At 41.6% G+C, this 22,533-nt stretch overlaps 2 non-coding genes across 2 annotated transcripts; one reads left to right on the forward strand and one right to left on the reverse strand.

Annotated features, from left to right (window-relative positions):
• Positions 1-18,934: 18,934 nt before the first annotated feature.
• On the reverse strand, positions 18,935-19,053 carry LOC112431109 (5S ribosomal RNA). The gene has a single exon (XR_003022353.1). It is a non-coding gene; the product is annotated as a 5S ribosomal RNA (ribosomal RNA).
• Positions 19,054-19,409: 356 nt separating this feature from the next.
• Positions 19,410-19,528, forward strand: LOC143415809 (5S ribosomal RNA). Its single transcript, XR_013096249.1, has one exon. It is a non-coding gene; the product is annotated as a 5S ribosomal RNA (ribosomal RNA).
• The last annotated feature ends 3,005 nt before the right edge of the window (positions 19,529-22,533 follow it).

A 22,533-nucleotide genomic window follows, 5' to 3' on the forward strand; every position in this document is an offset into this window, starting at 1 on the left:
TGTATATGGTCATTAATCACACCAGCACTCAAACCACTTTCTGAAACAGCAAGACTCTAATAATTTTTTTATCAGAGACATTACTCACTCTTAAATAAGCAAGCCTTGATACGTGCTTCATAAAAAACGTACTGGATTTCTCCACAAATGTTCAGTATGTCCCATCATTATTTATTTTCCTGTGTGCAGATCCCGTGGAGAAAACAATGTTGTGGTGAGCTGTTCAGGATTAATTCTAAAGTGTGTGAAGTGTGAAGTGGTTTGGATCTGTCAATGCCCTGTGGAATATCGCTCGCTATCATAATGAACAATAAGCTCATTTTTAACTTTGTTTCTTGAAAGGATATATTTTGCAAACTCTTGAGTCATGAGTTCTGTAGCTGCGTCTTTGGCTCAGTGAATTTGAATATCTTACTTTCACAGCTGTCTGTTGCTTATCTCTGCTCAGATATAGCGTTCTCATTTCTGGTTTTTTAATCAGTATAAAATGGTTTGTAAGGAACTTACAAAGCAGTTTCACCACTGAGCACCATATATGGTTAGTCTTTCTTTTACAGGCATTTATCAGAAATGCATCATCACTACCAGTATGAAGACAATGACTGCAGCGCTATTTGATCAGAATATGTTGTCTTTATATTGCTTGTTTTATGCTAGCATCTTCTTGCAATTGGGGCCTTCATTTGTTTCTCTATTTGGCTCCAGGAAGGAAACTATAAAATACTACAAGGTCAAATATCAACCATGGCTTTCGCTCTAGCATCCACATCACATAGACTATCTAGTCTTTTTATGCGGTACATGATCCCAGTTGTAGCAGAGTAACAAGCACATTACACATTTTAAGATTACTTTGATGCTTTTTTTTCTGATTTTGAAGTTTTCTCAGGTGTATGTTCAGGACAATTACTGGAAGCCACATTTCCTTACCCTTACCTCTAATGAATCTCTGTAGCCAATAAAGGCCCAAATACAGCTGCCCTCAGTTCTTATAACATACCAAAAGTTTGTCATGGCCTGAGGCATCTCATAGTAACGTGAAAGGTATCTTTCCGCATCCTTATGAGATGCTCCAGATTCCCATTTGAAAACAACCGAACGCTGCTCGCAGCAGTAACACACACTTGGAGCAGAGGCTCCTAACATTAACTCTATCCATAACTTTAACCTTAACCCTATCAGGTCTTGTTTTTCAAAGCGATTCATGATCAGAACAAAAAACACATTTACATGTATAGATTCATTCCAAACGGCTCTCATGCCTCCAAACGCATACTGATGATTTGTCACAGCATCGTTACCTGTTGGGATGAGAACGTGTTGTTTCCAAAGCACCATAAATTGGGGTGTCTGTAGCTCAGGTAGGAAACCTACTAATCAGAAAGTTACTGGTTCAATCCCCCTCTGCTCCAGCCTGCATGCCAAATATCCTTGGGCAAGATACTAACCCCAAGTTGCTCTCCGATGCATCCATCGGGAGGATGAATGCGTATTAATGTTAGATAGAAAGCACTTACAGAGAAAAAAAAGAAGTGATTGGGTGAATGAGGCAAGTTGTAGAGAGTAGAAAGGTTTTATATAAGAACCAGTTCATTTTTATATTTCAGATTTACTTTCAGTTTTCTACTTTTTACATGTAAGATTGATGTACATGTATCACACCTAACTCGGTGACAGCAAATTTGAACAACTGTAATCATTTTTTTCCGGCATCTGAAATATTAGTTTAGTTTGGGGTTGTTGTTTTTTTTGTTTCCTTTTGGCTCCTGATATTAGTCAACTACTATTTGTCAATGTTGAATAATGATAAATGAATTATCTACAGTTGCCTCAAAGCGGTGTATAATGCAGTTTCACCAGCTGAGACCGCATCCTCTTTTTAGGTTTGATAGCATCTCTCTGGCTCAAAGACAAAGGCCAAGAGCAAGAAAAAAACAAGAGGATGCAATGACAGAAGAAGCTGTGTCAACACACAGCTTCGATGGAAATGATGATGCAGCTTCAATAAGTGGTGCAAAAGTTAACATGAACGGTGCTCTGAGCTGAAACTGCTTTGCAGCTCCCAAAAAAGTTGATTCTGAAAACGTTACATCCAGATGAAGAGAATCAAAGTTTTCGTTACATGGATGATTGAGCAGCGTTTGATTAAATGAACAATAACTGCTCTTATTTGAATAAAGGAAAAAAATGAGTACAACATAATATCTGAACAGAGATATATCGGACCATGAAAGAACTTTCTGCAGCCATTAACAAACACCAGAATAAACACCCCGAGGCTGCTTTTATTGTTGCTGGCGACTTCAACCACACCAACTTAAAGACAGTCCTCCCCAGATTCCACCAACATGTCTCCTGCCACACCAGAGGAGACAAGACTTTAGACCATGTGTATTCCAACCTGGCTGGAGCCGTTTCTGGTCACCACCCAGAAACGGATCACCATGTACCCCAACCAGAAGCCTTGGATGAACCGGGATGTTCGTCTCCTCCTGAAGGCCCGCAACACCGCCTTTAGGTCAGGAGATGCACACGCCTACAGCACAGCCAGGGCTAATCTAAAGAAGGGCATCAAAAAAGCCAAACACCATTATAAAAAGAAGGTAGAAGAACACTTCTCCAACTCCAACCCCCGACGCATGTGGCAAGGACTCCAGACCATTACAGACTACAGGACCACCAAACCCTCCCCCGCATCCTCTGATGTCTCCTTCCTCAACGAGCTCAACAACTTTTATGCTCGTTTTGAGCGAGGGAACCCCACAACCACAACCAAAGCAGACATGACGCCAGACCACCAACCTCTGACTCTCTCCCCCACCGATGTAGGAGCGGTGCTGAGCAGGATCAATGTCCACAAGGCTGCAGGTCCCGATGGCATCCCCGGGCGTGTTCTCAGAGCGTGTTCTGGGGAGCTTGCAGGAGTGCTCACAGACATATTCAATCTGTCCTTGGCCCACGCTGTGGTACCGGCCTGCTTCAAATCCACCTCCATCGTCCCGATACCCAAAAACTCCAACCCATCTTGCCTCAATGACTACCGCCCAGTAGCACTCACCCCCATCATCACTAAGTGCTTAGAGCAGCTGGTCCTAGCACACTTCAAATCCTGTCTCCCCCCCACCCTGGACCCCCACCAATTCGCATACCGCCAGAACAGGAGCACAGAGGATGCAGTCTCCATCGCACTGCACTCTGTCCTCTCACACCTGGACAACAACAACACCTACGCCAGAATGCTGTTTATAGACTTCAGTTCAGCATTCAATACAATCCACCCCTCACAACTCATCAAGAAACTGACAGACCTGGGCATCAGTTCCCTCATCTGCAAATGGTTACTGGACTTCCTGACCAACCGCCCCCAACATGTCCGGCTGGATAACCACTGCTCATCTACCATCACAATGAACACCGGTGTACCACAAGGCTGTGTGATGAGCCCTTTCCTCTACTCCCTCTTCACCCACGACTGCAGACCTGCTGATGGTTCCAACACCATCATTAAGTTTGCAGATGACACCACGGTGATTGGCCTCATCAGTGACAACGATGAGGCCGCCTACAGGGAGGAAGTGGATCGTCTGGCTGAGTGGTGCGACAGAAACAACCTGCTGCTTAACACCGAGAAGACCAAGGAGCTCATCGTGGACTACAGGAGGAATGCTGACCCACATCCACCCATCCACATTAAGGGGACGGCTGTGGAGCGTGTGAGCAGCTTCAAGTTCCTGGGAGTCCACATCTCCGAGGATCTCACCTGGACGACCAACTGCTCCAAGCTGGTCAAGAAGGCTCATCAGCGCCTCTTCTTCTTGAGGACTCTGAGGAAGAACCACCTGTCCTCAGACATCCTGGTGAACTTCTATCGCTGCACCATCGAGAGCATCCTGACCAACTGTATAACAGTCTGGTACGGGAACTGCTCTGCCTCGGACCGGAAGGCGTTGCAGAGGGTCGTGAAAACTGCCCAGCGCATCGCCGGAGCACCACTTCCTGCCATAAAAGACATCTACAGGAAGCGGTGTCTGAAAAGGGCTGGGAAAATCATCAAAGACCCCAGTCACCCATCACATGGACTCTTCACCCTCCTGCCCTCTGGGAGGCGCTACAGGAACCTCCGGACTAAGACCACCAGGTACCGGAACAGCTTCTTCCCCACAGCTGTCAGACTCCTGAACTCTGCCTCCTGACATCTGACCCACGTTAACATATGGACTGAACATACACACACCCACAATGGACAACTGTACCCTCAAACACACAATAATAACATGGACTGAACCACCACTCACAACCACTAGCACTTTATATAGCCTCTGTAGAAACTATCTACACCCTCACTTATCTTAACTGCACTAGCTCTGTGTAAATAATCATTCTGTACATTCAATAATCTTTAACCCTACAACTGTTTACAACTTGCATAGTTCACATTTCTGTACAGCTGTATATCTCAGATTTCTGTAAAGTTATTTATTTCATATTCTGTATAGTTTTTCATATTTATATCCTGTTCATAGCCTGTACATAGCTTGTACTCACTACAGCCTGTACATACTTATAGTTATAGCATATTCACAACATACTTCATACCGTGTACATTATAACATACCATAATAGACCCATTTCTGTAATATACTCACATATCTATATTATTGCTAATATATATTGTAATATATCTATATCACTAAAGCACTTCTGGATGGATGCAAACTGCATTTCGTTGCCCTGTACCTGTGCATGTGCAATGACAATAAAGTTGAATTCTATTCTATTCTATTCTATACAACATGTGCTAAATTAACATTCACTGAGCCAGCCACTTGTTTGCATGAGATCTGAGACACTGGAAGCAGCAAAACAGCTTGTAACATGTTGTTATGTTTGATTCAGGTGGACTAAAGAGTCTAATATGGGTAAACTATTAATGATATCAATAAATGAAAGACTGCAGTCCACTTTAGCTAACTAAAGATCCAGAGGAGGCAGAGCATTAACAAGAACACTGTCAGTGTCTGTGTGTCATGGTTCTGGGTCTTTGTCCCAGTGTTTTGTGTTGGTGGACTTTTGAATGTTGCTTCATCATTATTGTTGTGTTCTTATACTGACTGAAGTTTCCTAGTTTACTTTTCCTGCATTCGTGAATTTTCTGATTATTGTTTTTTCTGTGTCTCCTGTGGATGTCAGTCTTGTTGTCACGTAATGTCTGTCATAGAGTTCGTCTCTGTGTTCTGTCCTCGGCGTCCCCTTAGTGTCCCCAGCCCGTCTTGTGTCTCCCTCTCTTTGTGTCTTAGTGCTGTCTCTGGGTTTTGTCTCCTTTACCTGTTTCCAGTGTCCCTCTCTTTGTGTGTTGTCCTTGTCTCCTCAGTCCGTCGTGTGTTCCCATGTTTGTTTATTTCCATCCTAGTGTCAAGCTCATGTGTCCTTATCTCAGTCTCTGTGTTCGTGCTACTTCTTGTCTTATTTTGATAATCCTAGTCTGTGTTCCCATGTTTGTCCACTCCCTGATCACCCCTCAGTGTATATACTGTATCTGTTTTCCTCTGTCCTTTGTCAGAGTGTCTGTTCACCTACCCCCTGTGTCTCCATATTCCCAGTGTTCAAGGTTTCCGAGTGTTTTCCCAGTTTAGGTTTTCATGGTTGGTTCTGTTTGCTACTCAGCCAGAATAAACAGCTCGCTCTTTTTAAAAGTAGGCTCCAGAATGGATGATGGCATGTTCGCATGTCTTTATGCAACACTGAGTGTGCTGAACTAAAGGTAGGCCTAGTTTCATTTTCATGGTCATTATTATCAAGACAATGATTACGCCTTATTCTGATTATTTTTCCCTTTTGGAGGTGTAACGTTTACATGAGGGGTGTAGGAACATTTCCCCCTAAATATTTTTAGATACATTTTTGTTGAAGTCACAGTTTTTGTCGTATTGATGATGCAGCTAGAATAAGTGCTTTTAAATAAAAGAATAACCATTCAAAGTGCTCAGTGGTGAAACTGTAACTCTTTCAGAGTTTGACAGCTGGACAAGTGATGCCGTATTTAAAGAAACATGAGATGAGTGCAGCATATTATCTGAACAGAGATCATTCAATGAGCAAGAATAAACACTGAAAGAGAAACACTTCACTGTTGATTATCATATGAAGTCTAATGAAAGCTGTTAATCTGTTAATATCCTGTTAATCTGCAAATACAGAACATGCGACTTTAAAGCATCCAGCAAAGTGATAACTGTCCTCTGCCCACTAAGTAGTGACTCTACAAAAGATTATTTTCAATATCATCTTTATACTATATTTAGTTATTCTCCAGCGCAACAATGTAAGGAGCTCTGTGATTGGTTAGGAAAGGACAGACTGGCCACCTGGATTTTTCTTCACTGCACATTGATCCATAGCTTTGCTCTGTAAAGGCTAACAAAGTGCTTTTGCTTTACAAAGACATTCAGCGTCGGTATTCACTCTTTTAAAATGCCACTGAACACTGGAGTGAAATGGAGCCCTGATCCTCAGAGTTTTATTGTTGCTAACATTTCTTATAGATAGCACAGATAGTGCCCCACTGCAGTAATCACTCATGTCTAGATATTCCTGTCAAAAAGGAGTTTTTCCTCCCCACTGTAACATGGCAAACATAGCAAACAGATAAACCAGCTGAAGCTTCAGACAGCCGTCAGACAGTGAAACACTGCCATCTGCTGGACTCCAATAACAAAGACGCTGCTTTGACGGGTGAGGGAGTTTCAACAAGTCTGCAACGACTCAAGCATCAAACTACAGAACTATTATAGCGGACATGGTGCTCTAATGACTGCTTCATTAACGCAGGTCAGAAAGGATCAAACATATCAATAAATTATAAAACACAAAACGTCTCTTATTGCCCAGGGCTCAGGAAGTGAGTGTGTTCCTTATAGCCTATTAAACCTTAGCAGGTTATTTTGATGTGTTACAGATGAAACAGCTATCCAGTAACATTCAGCTACAAAAATGCTTTTTTATAATTACTTTTTTACAGCTTCGTATTGTAAGATGGTGACAGATGTACCCTTAGGCCCCCTCCTTGATTCAGAGAGGGTCTTTCCCTTTTCACGTAAATGGCCTCCTTGACTCCGCCCTCAAACCAGCGTTCATTGCAGTTATTGTTGACAATCACATTGTATCGTGTAACCATCCAGCTCACATATTAAATGTAAATGATTTGTTGAACTCAAGACATGATGAATGTTCCTGCATTAAAACACATCCAGCCTAGTGTTCTCACTCTCCCTAAATGGATCTGTTACATTAGTGATATGTGGGAGTTGTGTTTCAGTCTTTTCCACATGAGGACATTTACATTTAGTTTTTGCTTTACTGATGAGTGGCTGGTTAACCTGCAGTGGTTGAAGTATGTGTCGGTCGTCTGGAAGAGTAGGTGTAGAAGACGTCTTTAATGAATGTAATGCTCTGAAGGTGTCAGTGATTACTGTGAATTCATTATAAAAGTGGATTTCAGTGAATAAAGACAGGCCCTCATGGTGAAGCTCAGGAGTCCATAAAGTGTAACAGGAGAGCTGTGTCATACTTTCAGATATTTTACATGAGCCAGTCTTTCAAAAATTACATAAATAAATAATTCATTCATTCATCCACAGGAAACACAATGCTCATATCTGAAAGTAAACTCTGATATATATCCCCGACTAGAGTTAGTACTAAATAAAGGATCGCCCCAAAATGACTAAATATATAAAGACACTCTCCAGAAGAAGTTAAAGGGATTTTATTTATTGTACAAGCAATATCTTCATAAGAATTACAAATTCTGCAGACATATTACCTTCTTACTGAACCTGAATAACACACACAGACGTGTCTGCTGCTTATCTTTGTTCAAACATGATGTTTTATCTTCTCTTCAAAACACATTACTCATCTTTCTGGCATCGTGTTACATGAAAACACCTGCATTCTACCTGTGTCATTGTACCACAAAGACAATGATTGCAACACTGTGCTTGCAAAATAGAAGAAATAAGACGACCAGCAAATACATAAAAGATGGTAAAAGTGATTCCATCTTTGTGTCTCCTCCCATTGTTTCCCCAGTCTGTCTAGTTCCCATATTCCCAGGACACCGCTGGACAACAAGTGGGTATTCCAAGACTGAGAGACAGCCAGAGTTGGCAAAAGATCAGACATTCTTAAGTAGAAGTAAAAATACTATTGTTCCAGTGAAAGTTAAAGTACTGATTCAACTTCATTACTCAGCTAAAGCAAAAAAGTACAGGCTCGAAGCGCTTACAGAGAAAAGCAGACAACAGAATGCTGATCGCGGCAGTAACACACACTTGGAGGAGAGGCTCCAGCCGTCCATTCCAGCCCTATCCCTAACATTAACTCTAACCATAACTTTAACCTTAACCCTATCAGGTCTTGTTTTACAAAGCAATTCATGATTAGAACAAAAAACACATTTACACATACCGATGATTTGTCACATAGCATCGTTACCTGTTGGGATGAGAACGTGTTGTTTCCAGAGCACCACAAATTGGGGCGTCTGTAGCTCAGGTAGAGCAGGAAACCTACTAATCAGAAAGTTGCTGGTTCAATCCCCGCCTGCTCCAGCCTTCATGCCAAATATCCTTGGGCAAGACGCTAACCCCAAGTTGCTCTCCGATGCATCCATCGGGAGGATGAATGCGTATTAATGTTAGATAGAAAGCACTTACAGAGAAAAAGCATAGAAAAAAGTGAGTGCATGAATGAGGCAAGTTGTAGAGAGTAGAAAGGTTTTATACAAGAACCAGTTCATTTACCGTTATATTTTAGTTTTATTTTCAGTTCTGTACTTTTTACATGTAATATTGATTCATTAGATTGACTACATGTATTAGACCTAACTTGCTGACAGCAAATTTAAACGACCGTAATAATTTATTTTCAGCGTCTGAAATATTTATTTAGTTTGTTTTTTGTTTTCTTTTTGGCTCCTGATATTAGTCAACTACTATTTGTCAATGTTGAACTAATAATGAATCTAAGAACAGCTATTTGTCACAGTTGGCCAGCGTCAACCGTGGGGATGTGAGGAAGGAGGAGCCAGGCACGGAGCTCTGAATGCAAGCAGTGCGTTTATTTACAGTGAATGGAAAATAACAATAAATCCGCAGTGCGTTCCCGACTCCCGTGAAATGTCCTCTTCCCAGTGCTAGTGTTCCTTGTCTCCGCTCCTCAGTGTCTGAGCACCCCGTGCTCGCTGCCCTCTCGTCTCCACGCTTCTCCTGGGGAGATAACAAACAGGCAGCCGTAAGACACATACAATGCGGCAGACTATCCGTACTGACTGGCCGAGAGACTAACGTGAAGTCACGCAATGATCCAGCGTCAGAGAGAGCGCCGCCGCATTCTTAAGTAGCTCCTCCGACAAGGCTTGATCAGCTGTGTGATGGTCTTCAGGTGTGGCCAACCACCTGGCAGGGCCACACCCACCAGGCCTGAAGGTGCCTGTAAACAGGTGCTCTCAGAAACTCCGGCATCCACACACACACACACACACACACACACCTGCAAGCAGGGAGAAGGAGGGACAGCACACCAAAAACACACATGTCCATAACTGCTGGGTCGTTTAGACTCCTGAGCTGTGCACGAGGGGTCGAACACCCACTGGAAGGCCGGGCACTTGTTTTCAACCGTAATATACCTGATGTGCTCAGGTAACCTGTAGCGCCATGAAACCTCTGTCACACCAGGGCGCATAAAAAATGATGCTTTAAGAGACTGATGGGATCGGGCAGCAGGGAAAACATCCACAAAATGCTACTTTCAGTTTTTAAGTAGAGTCATTACATGCTTGTTAAAAGCAAACTCTCATATAGTTTTTAATGTGCTTCTTTCATTACAATGACTAGATAAAGAATGTGGCACTGTCTCTATTTAACACTGGCTACCCCAAAATGTTTCCAAACCTTCAACCGTAACTTTCAATGAGAGATTTTTAGATACGGTTATTGAAGCTGTGGGGTTAATTTTTTAAGTAACACGAGACGAGAGGCAGCAGCATACACACAGAGCATCAGTGATAGAAAGCTAGGCTAACATAGGGTAGCTACCTGTTCAAGGAGAAACATGTATAGGCCCATCTCAAGTGCCAGTGAACATCTAAATGATTCAGGGAAGACTTTGGAGAAAGTGCTGTGGGGAGATGAAACGAAATTATGTGGCTTTAACTGACCTTTTGAAATAGGAGTGTGATGCAAAAAATAGCATCCCTGCAGTCAAGCAGAGAGATGGAAACATTATGATGTGGGCTACAGGACGACTTAGTCGGGGTTCCAAGCAGTCAGGAAATGTGACATCGTCAGACTGCAGGCCACGGATTGGCTTTTGTCTTTCACTAAAATCAAAACTGCAGTTTTTTTAAAACCCTGCAACAAGGCAAATAGCTGCACAACACCGTGGTTTCCAAGTGTGACAAAAAGCCACAGATACATCATCGCTGCGACGTCTTCCTTTGTTGTGGCATTCGTGTTGCTCATAAATGACAACATGGACATCGGGCCGCTTTGCTGTAATGACCCCACGCACATTAGGTGGTACTTGATTGTAATGGAAAATGAGTCACAGCAAGCTGATCTGAGTATGTACTAATGGAGAAGTGCTATAAGATCACGGAGTGGTCTAGTCAGTCTCCAGACATCAGTACTGTAGAAAATCTGTGGAGGGAGCTGAAGTTTCAACTTTCCAAGTGGCAGTCAAGAAACTTACAGGATTTAGAGAGTTTCTGTAAGGAGCAGAGGGTTAATGTTTGTGTGTCCTCACTGTAAAGACTGCAGGTTACTGGAGCGTGTCGTGTCATGTTTCCTGTTGCTCTGAGGTGCATCCAACAAATACACAAATCATTTACCACTAATAATAACACCTCCCCCACTTAAGTGTGTTCAACAGGAAGCTAAAGACTGGTGCTGTTAAAGTGTTCAAAAAACAGCAGGAGCTCGGTGTGAGGCCACAGTGGGCCAAAAAACACAAGATGACCTCCAGCAAGGACAAAATGTATCTGGACGTCTCTGTGAGCATCTGTCTCACTGTGTAAGTGTAGCACAGTGTCTGTGTGTGCATGGCTGGGCAAGAGAAACAGCACAACTGAAAGCCAGCACTCAGACGAGGACCCGGTGCATCGTCTGTCTCATCTCAGCCAGTTTACTTGCAAACTCTTTAAGTTTGAATTTTAAAGCCAACAATGTGCACAGGGCAGTGATATTTCAAATGAAGGTAAACTATTCCAATCTCTGCAGCCCCAATTGTGTATCACACACACACTAAGTTCTCCTCCTGCCTTCAGCCCAACCGTTGAGCGCGATGACAAATAGAGCCGCAGAATTTTGCTGCTGTGTAATTAAATTGAGACGTGGGGTCAAAATTCCCACCTAGATTGAGTGAGATGAAATAGAAATCGGCTCTCCTCTAACTGACTTTATAGAAATAATTACATCAGCTGCATTTATAACTGTTATTAAATAACAGCAGCACACGAGAACTAAAGTGTAATCCCAGCACATTTCGCTTCGCTTGCACTGATTCTTTAGAGATGACGACCGTGGTGGGTAATTAAGGGCAAACAATATACAAGTGGCGTGAAAAATGGAGGCTGCATTACCTTTCCAAAGCTTCCTTTCCCGATGGCCCGCAGTATCTGGAAGTGGTCAAAGTTTACTGTGGAGAAAATGAGAAGCAGTTAGTGAGAACGTGTCAGTTTGAGCTGAGCTATAAAACAGGGAACATGACATGTACAGCACTGTGCAAAAGTCTTGAGCCATCCCTCATTTGCTTCCAGGGATCCGGACTTCCCTGTAATCTTTAAAGTGGTATTAAGGAATAGCTCTCCAGGCTTTTTAAAGTGTTTCTGATTTTTAATCCAGGGCTTGTATTTGACCACTTTTTGTCTGTTAAGACCCTTCACACTAATCTCTGAAACATTCAAACATAAACAGACACCTAAGTCACGGAAAGGACCACAAAACTTAACAAAGAACCAATTTTAAATTGTATCTGTACACATTTACTTGCAGCCTATTGCAAAAAAACAAAAGCCCACATCATTTGTTCTCACTTCTTTAGTTGAAGAATGCAGTTAATAACACCGTTAACACAGACTGACCTGGCAAAACACGAAAAAATAAGGGGGTGGTTCAAGACTTTTGATCGGTACTGTATGACAAATGCAAATGTGCACTTCACAATGTATCGCTGCACTTCGGCAGTACTGTGAAGATTAAATGTTTTTTCCTTCCCGATGCATGTGAAAGGTTAAGACTTACATCTCCAAATGTACTGGAACTGATTTGAACCAGAGGACTCAGCCACACTGTTACTATGTACTGCATAAACACGTTTACCGATGAAGGTAAAGCAGACGCTGTCCTGACTGTGTGGCTAAATTTTGTGCTGAAAGCATCAAATCAATTGAATATGATTAACTTGCTATGAGAGGTTTTTACTCCAAGTGTGACTTTTTCTGGCTTCATACACCTTTCAGGGTCAAATTCAAGCACTTTGTAAGCACGTTTAATGTCCATTTTCAACATTTTCCAGCACATTACCATAAAAAGGATGCATATTTCACTTCGCATCACCTGAGTAAGACCACGTGAAAGGCCAAATTAATAAGTCTTCTCATCAGATATTGATGCTTCTTTCTTATGTGACACAAAAAACAGGAGGAGACAGATCTTTGCTTGTGTTGTTTTTTAAGTTCATTCATTCAAAACTAACTGTAAGACGCTTAACTACATTGCAGTCTGTGTTATTGTTGTAGACCTAATTATCACCTTTAAAGTGTTTGTGCTAATAACATCATGTAGAGTAAGACAGGCATAGAGAACAGCACTGACTGGGAGAGGCTTTGAACACATGACATACTCAGATCAATTCAACACTTTAGACTTTAAAAATGCACAAGCGTCTTTCAAAAACCCATTTATTTAATCTATCATCATTGATATTATTATGTACAGTTAGAATGTACTGTTCATCTCCCTTAAATAAACAGGCATCCTTAAAGTGTGAAATAGTCACTTGTCTACTGTCTCAGTGGCTGATAGTGCCCCACAGGCCTCAATGTCAGCTCGAAGCCATTATGTTTCAATTGTTTAATGATAAACAGATTTTGAATGAAAGCCAGGAAACTTCGCTAGCACAAAAAGTGCCTATTCTTTCTTCCCATATGGTTCAGTCATATTACCGTCATTTCCCCCTAAGCTGTTCCCAAAGACACCAGGTTAATACTTGAAAAGGCTGCAGCAATACACAAAAATATCATCAATATTCTGTTTACTTGGTGACAACGTCGCTTTTAGCCTTCAATCAGAAAGCCTGACGTTGGCTAGTTAAGCATCGGGCTAACGTTTAACGCTTTCACTTGAGGGAAGTAACTCGTATTACTGCTACTGCTGTGTAATCTTGGTTCAATTCACAGCATATTCTACAAGTTACCCTGCAATAACTAACTGTTAGAATAGCGCCACCGTATTGTATCGCACTGAGTGCACTTCAATCCTTTGTCCCGCGAGTTTGCTAGCTAGCAAAATAATAATACCAATTTTAAACAAATAACATGTGTAACGTACACACTCGAGAAAATTATTTACTAGTACTTACGCAAACTCCCCCGTTGTGAAAACGTACAAATCCTTCTTGACAAGAAGTTCTTGTATTTTTCGTTTTCCAGCAAACACTCATTAAAACGGCCTCCAGGCACATTAGCGCACTCACCCCCGACTGATCAGGGAGGGGGTGGGGGGTCACACACTGAAACAGACTAACGTGCAGAGGTACAGCCCAGGCAGACAAATGTTGCTTTTAGACTTTGCGACTCGTTTTATTTCTCTATCTGATAAGAAAACTATTCAATCAGATAGTTCTTTGTGGTGAATGAAATACGGTTACAGTTTCAAGAAGTTTTAAGCACCAAATCCGAAATCCAAGCACTGCAATATTAAAATCCAATTCAATTTCTTGTTTGCTCCGAAATCTACGACATGACTATATACAGAAAAGCTTGACGTGGTATGCAAAAAAAACCCCGAAGACAATACAAATACAAATACATGAACAAAAAATGTTTTAACTGTCAGTTATGTCATTTTAAAATTTTCCAAAACTAACATTTTCTTTGATTGACTGATATTAAATTGATTAGGGTCAAGTTTACTGTGAACAATATTACACAAGCAAGCACGTGTGCGCATGCGCACATATTAGAATCCCTTCGATCGCTTCTCATATGTGCGCATGCGCACATATTAGAATCGCTTCGATCGCTTGTGACGTGGTAACTTTGCTTTGATCCTTTCTGACGTCATAACTTTGCTTTGATCCGAAAACCTATAAATAGGAGCGCTCACCTGTTACTTTATGCTTAACGGACGTTGACCTGCAGCAACTAAAACCCTTTTGAGAAGTTTTGAGAGCAATTTACGAGAGAAACCAAAACAAGTTCAGTTTTGTTTCTCACCAATTCACAGCGCAAACAGACACATTACACCATGTCAGCCAACCCATCCTTCGGCTCAGATGAGCTTGGAATATCTGAAGGGACCATTTTGGGAGATCACCACATGGTGGAGGCTTTCCTTGGAGAAGGAAGCTTTGGTGTTGTAACCAGATGTTGCGATACAAAAAACAACAAAACTGTTGCTGTTAAAGTCAACAAGAGCGACCCTGAAATTCTGCTCCAGGCAAAACTGGAAATTTTCATCCTGGAGCAGCTACGACGCTTGGATCCAGACAGGTGCAACATCGTCGAATGGAACGGCTATTTCCTCGATGGAGAGCGCATTTGCCTGAATTTTGAACTCCTCGACCAAAGCCTGTCAGACTACATAGGGGACCGGAATAACCGAGGTCTCCCAATGAGAGAAATCAGGCCAATTTTGAATCAGCTCGCAAATGCTCTATTCCACCTGGGTTCTGTGGGAATAGTGCATGCTGACCTCAAACCTGTCAACATCATGGTTGTGAACCGCAGTGAGTCTCAAGTCAGAGTCAAACTTATAGACTTTGGCATCGCATGTAACACCTCTGCAGTGATTCCTGGTGACTGTGTGGGGACAATTGGTTATTGTGCACCTGAGATTATGCTTGGCACTCCATATGATGAAGCAATTGACATGTGGTCTCTAGGGCTGGTAGCTGTGGAGCTTGCTACAGGGGTGCCTCTCTATCCTGGGGAAGACGATTATGACGTTTTGAAATTCATAATTGAAACCCAGGGTCAGCTACCAGATCATCTCCTAGAGTCTGGCTTGTACACTGACAGCTATTTCATCGAGGATAACCACAAGGAACAGCGCTGGACATTTAAGACCCCAGAACAATTTCAATATGAGACAGATTATCGATCCAAGGAAACTCGATCGATAAAACTTAAGTGTCTCGATGACCTCGAACAACTGCTGAAAGTTAGGCGAGGACCGGAAAATGGCCAAACATTATTTGTAAGGCTAATCAAAGAAATGTTGGCCTTGGATGCAAATCAGCGCATAACACCCTCGGAGGTTCTGAAGCATCCCTTTTTCAACCCTGGCCTCTCAAGGAGAACCCCCTGCACTGACATGAATAGTACAGGGGGAGAACTCCTTGTGCTCTCTCAGCAGCCTTCAAGCTGGAAAAGTCATGGATTGCAAAAATTCAGCTGCAGTTTCCAAAACTCAGTTGAATTTCCTCAAAAAGGAGACATCAACACCTCAGCCAACCCATCTGCCTCTGAAGATGATCTTCAAATAACGGAAGGGACCATTTTAGGAGATCACCACGTGGTAGAGGCCTTCCTTGGAGAAGGAGGCTTTGGTTTGGTAACCAGATGTCGCGATACAAAAAACAACAAAACCGTTGCTATTAAAGTCAACAAGAGCGACCCTGAAATTCTGCTCCAGGCAAAACTGGAAATTTTCATCCTGGAGCAGCTACGACGCTTGGATCCAGACAGGTGCAACATTGTGGAATGGAACGGCTATTTCCTCGATGGACAGCGCATTTGCTTGAATTTCGAACTGCTCGACCAAAGCCTGTGGGACTACATTGGGGACCGGAATAACCGAGGTCTCCCAATGAGAGAACTCAGGCCAATTTTGCATCAGCTTGCAAATGCTCTGTTCCACCTGGGTTCTGTGGGAATAGTGCATGCTGACCTCAAACCTGGAAACATCATGGTGCTGAACCACAGTGAGTCTCCCGTCAAAGTCAAACTCATAGACTTTGGCCTCGCATGTCCTGCTTCTGCAGTGATTCCTGGTGACCGTGTGGGGACAATTGGTTATTGTGCACCTGAGGTTATGCTTGGCATTCCATACCACGAAGCAATCGACATGTGGTCTCTGGGGCTGGTAGCTGTGGAGCTTGCTACAGGGGTGCCTCTCTATCCTGGGGAAGACGATTATGATGTTTTAAAATTCATAATTGAAACCCAGGGTCAGCTACCAGATCATCTCCTAGAGTCTGGCTTGTACACTGACTGCTACTTCATCGAGGATAACTACAACAAACAGCGCTGGACATTTAAGACCCAAGAACAATTTCAATACGAGACACATTATCGATCTAAAGAAACTCGATATATAAAACTTAAGCGTCTCGATGACCTCGAACAACTGCTAAAGGTTAGGCGAGGACCAGAAAATGGCCAAACATTATTTGTAAGGCTAATCAAAGAAATGTTGGCCTTGGATGCAAATCAGCGCATAACACCCTCGGAGGTTCTGAAGCATCCCTTTTTCCACCCTGGCCTCTCAAGGAGAACCCCCTGCACTGACATGAATAGTACAGGGGGACAAAACCTTGTGTTCTCTCAGCAGCAATCATCGTTTGGGTGGCCAGAATTCTAGGGGAGCTAGAAATTCTTGTGGAAAAAAAGCCCAAAACAATAACATCAACAAAAACAACCAATGAATGTGGTCTTAAACTTGGGCACAATTTGGCTTGAAATCCATCAACTAATCTCTCAATATTCAAAGCGGAGCAGCAGACAACTTACCATCACATCAGTCCTTCAATCAGACCTACAACAAACGTCTTCCTTCTCTCACCCCAACCGGTCGCAGCAGATGGCCGCCCCGACCTGAGCCTGGTTCTGCCGGAGGTTTCTTCCTGTAAAAAGGGAGTTTTTCCTTCCCACTGTCGCCAAAGTGCTTGCTCATAGGGGGTCATATGATTGTTGGGTTCTCTGTATGTCTTATTGTAGGGTCTACCTTACAATAATACATACAGCCTTGAAGTGACTGGTGATGTGATTTGCTGCTGAATCAATTCGGAACTAATTGGAAATCTGGATATTAATTAAATAAACCTGCTTTGACCATCAATTAATTGTTCTTTGAAATTCTTTATAAATATATAAATATAGTGCCACTCTTCTACTGTTTAAATTGCAACTGTTTCAAACTGACTAATTTATTCATACACTTGAGCATAAACACACGCACAGTAAATGGCCTGTATTTGTACAGCGCTTTACTTAGTCCCCAAGGACCCCAAAGAGCTTTACACTACATTCAGTCATTCACACATTCACACACTGGTAATGGCAGCTACATTGTAGCCACAGCTGCCCTGGGGCGCACTGACAGAACATTGCAGAACCTTCAGCACCTCGTATGAAAAATATTTGACTGTGTGTATGCTTTTAGCGCTGTTTGGATTTGAGAAAATCTAAAATAAATTGAAATTTGTCTTTAGAAGTTGTTTTATACATTTCACTGCTATATTATGCATACAATAGGACATCTATTTAGATTTACATCTTCCACAGAAAAAACTGCACATTACTGAAACTTAGTATACTGGACTTTGTTGTTGTCCCACACAGGTTCAATTTCGAGTGGTAGATGGCTCAGTGCTCAGTCAACCAAGATTTTATGATAGTGGGCACAATGAGATAGATAAGCTGCTTGTAAACAGTACTTTTATGCTCTCTTTTTCCATTTGGATAAGAAAGAAAGAACCAGGAAACAAAGGCAAACAAATAATCTCTGCCTTTATCCCAGATTCACATTATAGGAACAGCTGCTCAATGACCACTGTAGTCTTTGCTTACTGCACTTTTATCTACATCTATGCAAAGTGATCCACTACACCTACTTTTACAGTTAAATCCTTTTATGAGCACTCATGCCATTTTAATCTGAGTTTCTACTCAAATACAATCAGTAAAGAAAAACACAGTCTGTGACGTTTGTTTTGAAGGAAAAGGTATTCCCTGCAAATGTTTATCTGTGTGAGACTATTCAGAAAACAGTAATTTTCAGCTACTGTATAGCTCTGTGTAAATAATCATTCTGTACATTCGATAATCTTTAATCCTACAACTGTTTACAACTTGCATAGTTCACATTTCTGTATAGCTGTATATCCCAGATTCTGTAAAGTTATTTATTTCATATTCTGTATAGTTTTTCATATTTATATCCTGTTCATATCCTGTACATAGCTTGTACTCACTACAGCCTGTACATACTTATAGTTATAGAATATTCACAACATACTTCATACCGTGTACATTATAACATACCATAATAGACCCATTTCTGTAATATACTCACATATCTATATTATTGCTAATATATATTGTAATATATCTATATCACTAAAGAACTTCTGGATGGATGCAAACTGCATTTCGTTGCCCTGTACCTGTGCATGTGCAATGACAATAAAGTTGAATTCTATTCTATTCTATTCTATTTTGTTTTATAGGTGAGACACTTGGCCTCTTTTTTCCTTGTTCTACGTTTGTCTTTTGTCCGATTACTCTGGAACACAAGATGGAAAACTGATATTCTCATGTTAAAAATATAGAAAAAGGATTTTATCACCCATAAATGTTAACTTCTCATGCCTCTTAGCACAAGCAGGAGCAGAAGCGCCCTCTGCAGTTTGTGTGTGGGAGTGCAAAAGCTTACAGCACCTGGTATTCCCAGGCGGTCTCCCATCCAAGTACTGACCAGGCCCGACCCTGCTTAGCTTCCGAGATCAGACGAGATCGGGCGTGTTCAGGGTGGTATGGCCGTAAGCGAAAGCAAAGCTGTGAAAAAGACCTTTTATTGGTGGCAAATGTCTCACAGTTTGATCTATATTATTGTGCTAAACTTCATATGTTACAGCGACAACATGCAAACCTTCGTTATTAACTGCAGCTTCAAATTGAGCTGCAAAAATGCTTTTCCCGCAGTAACATCACGATAAGAAGACATGTTCGTTGATTACAGCACAGTGTTAAAGTGACAGAGAGCACACGGTGTGTTGGGTCGATTTGGAAGTCCAACATTTTTGTCGTTTGGACATTTTAACTTAAATATAGAAAACAAAAACGTAAGCGTGTATGTGTCATTACAGCATGTATAAAAACGCCGTTTCTGAGCTGACCTTTCGCTTACGGCCATACCACCCTGAACGCGCCCGATCTCGTCTGATCTCGGAAGCTAAGCAGGGTCGGGCCTGGTCAGTACTTGGATGGGAGACCGCCTGGGAATACCAGGTGCTGTTAGTTTTGCACTTACACACACAAACTGCAGAGGGCGCTACTGTTTAGTAAGAAACTTCATGACCTCTCTTCTAATTTTTTGCTTGTGTACCGTTAAGAAATTAAAACAACAATCATCTCTGCAGCTTATTGGAGACACCTTTGTGATTCTGTTGTAGAGCAGAGCAGAGGCAGACATTTGATACACCCAGGGCTTAGCCCTAAAGGGTAGTATGCATCTGGGACTTGGGGGGTGGGGGGGAAGAAATGACTGAAAGATTAATTGGCTCTGTTTTGAGTTCATATTCATATAGGGAAAAATATATCACATGTGCAGGACACCTTAAAGTAGTTTTTTAATTAAGCAGCAAGGCAGAACAAAGTCGGGGCTGTATCAAGACACGAGGACTAAACCCCAATTCAACCAGACCCAGAACTGATCCGGAATTAAAACAGGACTACAACAGTTCAGAAGCAGGACTACTTAGGATTTAACCAAGACAGAACCAGAATCAGAGCTAGATGATAGTAGCACTAAAAATCATCATAGACCTGCACTACACTTATTTTTTAATTCTACCAAAGTCCACTATTTAGATTCAGAAAAGTTTAGATAATTATTCAGCCTTGTTGTGCAAACAAGCCTGCAAAACTTAATAAATATAGAATTTGAAAAATAACAAACCTAAAAAGAAACACTAGGTACGAGATACATGAGGACCTATGATACGCTGATACTTTTGGTAAACAACCATTTGACTAACATGTGTGTCTCACCTGCTCTTGTTCATCTCTGCTCTGTCCTCTCTCTCTCTCCCTCCCTCTCTCTCCCTCTTTGTGCTGACAATCAAACCAAACACCAACATCATCAAATATACAGTTGAAACCAGATATTTACAAACTCTTCAGATAAAAACAAAAACACTTTTTTAATTGTAACATCAAATCAGACTAAATGTTTATTTTTTATGTTGATAAATATAAAAAACATATTTGTTAACTTTAAGAGTAAAGAGAGAAACTGTCTGTATTTCTTAATTGTAAATGGCACCAAATTGTATTCAAACTGAGCCACACTTATGGAGCTCCACAATTCTTTTCCAGGTGTTTTGGTTGACATCTCTTGATGTTCCCATGTCACAGAAACAGGCTCTGTGTTTTGCCTTATATGCATCCACAGGTGTGCCACCAACCTATCAGAAGCTTCTTCAGCTCAGAATGGAATCGTCTGGAGTTTTCTTATTAATTAACAATAAACTTAGTGTATATGTGCTCCTAAATTTGGTGAAAGTGATAAAAAAGAGACAGCTCTCTCTCTTTAACTAATTCAAAATATATTTCAATATTTATTTATGCAAAACAAAACAAGTTTACTCTAAATTGATGTTGTACAGTAAAAAAATGTTCTTGTGTTTTCCATAAAGTGTATGTAAATATCTGGTTTCAACTGTGAATGTACTGCTGTGTATTGAAATTCCTTTTGTTTTGCATAGAAATATACTGAACAACATCCAAAGCATAATATATAAAATAACATCTACCAGAGTTTTTCTTTGAAAGAAGCTCCTTATGTCCATTCTTGTATATCAGTGCATAACTGAAACCGATTTATTTAGCCGTGGAGGGAAACAACTGAAAATATGAAATAAACACACATGTAAGCTAAGACTCTAAAGAAACAGCATTGTTGTTGTTCGGCTTTTCATTTCACCTTTTGTTGATTCACTTGAAGAGCAAGTAACGTAATATGGGTCAAGTGATCAGTTTGATATCAATCTTTTGTGATGCACCGTCATATTTACATTATTTGTACAGTACGAATGATTTCCTTTGGAACCTGGTCAAACTTCAGTTCTCTGTCTGCCTCGCTGCGCTTCTCCAACAGCGCACTCGCAGGCAGCAGCTGCCCCGCCCCCTCGCTCAGTGCCTGAGCTGGGATCATACCAATATTAAGGGGAAAAGTTCACAGCAAATGTCTTTAGTGGCAGGAAGGATCGATTCTTCACCAATAGTGAATGACTTTTTAGCCTTAGCAATACGGTTAGCCACCAAGTATGATGCTCTCAGTGCACTTGTATTTGTTGTTGTGGAGGCCCTCAGTAATGGCTTCTGTCCCTGTTGTTCCTGCTTTTTTCTTTTAAACTAGTCCAAAGGCTTGTTTTTTAATGTCTCCAAGTGACGAAGCAGTTTTGAAGGCTTCATTGCCTCATTGGAGAGCTGGTCTCCACATATATTATGCAGAGCGGGCTTGGTGCATGGGAATCACTTGTTGCAATATATCCACTTGTTGTCTGTTAAATGCAGCTTTCTTTTTCTTAGTAGTTGTCATAGACTCTTCTTCTGTCTCCTCACTGGGCCTTTTTTCCTTTGCAAAGAAACCCTCCAAAGACATCTGTTTTTTACTAATTTTGCTAGTTTGTGGGTTTAATATTAACTAATGTATCTTGACATGCGTCAAGAGTCAGTCATAGACTGAAGTAACTGAGAGAATTCAGTCTTTTTCCAAATAAAACACTGTTCAGAGTCGGATAATAAATAAAACGGAAATAATGTAAGTTATTTATTTTTTCTGTGCGGTACGAGCTTCAACTCTCTTGACCCGGTACCAAACGACTCAAGGCCTGGTACCGGTCCGTGGCCCGGGGGTTGGGGACCGCTGCTATAGACTACAGTGTACGCTCTACACCTACTTACTGGTTTTTGTTGCACCAGTCTGCATCTCCCAATTACTTTGTGTGTTTCGCTTACAGCTCCGCACCACCCAGGCGGCAAAAAATGTGCATGTTCTTTGTGATCTCGTAACCAATGCCCTCTGCCGTCAAAGTCGAGAATTAGTTAATGGGCATCATGTGACTAGTGGAAGCCAGATCCTTTTATTTAGCAAAATTGGGGTTATTAGTTAAATGTTATTGTTGAGGGGCACAGACAGCACATGTACACAGATTAAAAAATAGTAATGCCTCAAGAACAGGGCTCTTGGGACGTCCAAGAGGAAAGGGGCAAATGCTCAAGCCCCCTCCGTTATGGCAACG

Source organism: Maylandia zebra, unplaced genomic scaffold, assembly GCF_041146795.1.
Source record: "Maylandia zebra isolate NMK-2024a unplaced genomic scaffold, Mzebra_GT3a scaffold03, whole genome shotgun sequence".
NCBI lineage: Eukaryota > Metazoa > Chordata > Actinopteri > Cichliformes > Cichlidae > Maylandia > Maylandia zebra.